Source organism: Atta colombica, unplaced genomic scaffold, assembly GCF_001594045.1.
Source record: "Atta colombica isolate Treedump-2 unplaced genomic scaffold, Acol1.0 scaffold123, whole genome shotgun sequence".
Lineage (NCBI taxonomy): Eukaryota > Metazoa > Arthropoda > Insecta > Hymenoptera > Formicidae > Atta > Atta colombica.
Genome location: NW_017259210.1, coordinates 871,451 through 872,329, shown reverse-complemented (window position 1 = coordinate 872,329; position 879 = coordinate 871,451).

The following is an 879-nucleotide window of genomic DNA, read 5'->3' as shown; positions in this document are numbered from 1 at the left end:
TATATTTATATTATATAATATATACATTATAAGAAGAACGACCGTATATGAATAAATCGAAAGTAAAGTAAAGAATGCCGAATGATCAAAGTTAGATGTTACGAATAATTTATTTAATCAATTTTTTTATTCCAAATGTGATTGCGCGATAATTGTCGGACTTTCAACACAATCATTGAAAATTGTTTAATAACCCTTTCTAAATAAAACTCCTAAAAAACAAAAAGAAACTTATTGCAAAAAATATTACCTCAGCCTGGGATTTCTCAATTTACTGAAAAAGTGTCTTAAGACACTTTATTTATTCAATAATTGTATTATATTAAGATAGTAAATTTATTCATGAATTTCTTGATAATCTTTAATTTATAGGTAACCATATATTTTGAAGGTCTTAATCAGATAGAATAAGACTTCTTCGTTACTCTAATTTGTAAAATAGTTCTATTACAATAATAAGATTGAAAATAAGACCGTTTATGTGAGCATATCATCTAAATTATGAGAAGTACCAAATTTGGTCAAAGTTAGATGTTAAACTTAATTATACATGTACCTCTTTAAATAAATTTATTTCAGAATTATAATTGCGTGCTGTTACTTTTGGACTTTCAACGTAATTTATCTTAATTTTAATATTAATAATCCTCTCAAATTTAATCTTAAAAATCTGTAATAAACTTATTGCGAAAAATATTACTTCGGCCGGGAATTGAACCCGAATCTCTGGTATTCCATGCGATGTAGTCTGAAGGCTCAGAATGCATGGAATGCCAGAGATCTGAGTTCGACTCCTGGCCAAGGTAATATTTTTCGCAATAAATTTACTATAGATTTTTAAGATTAAATTCGGGGGATTATTAATTTCAAATGAATTGC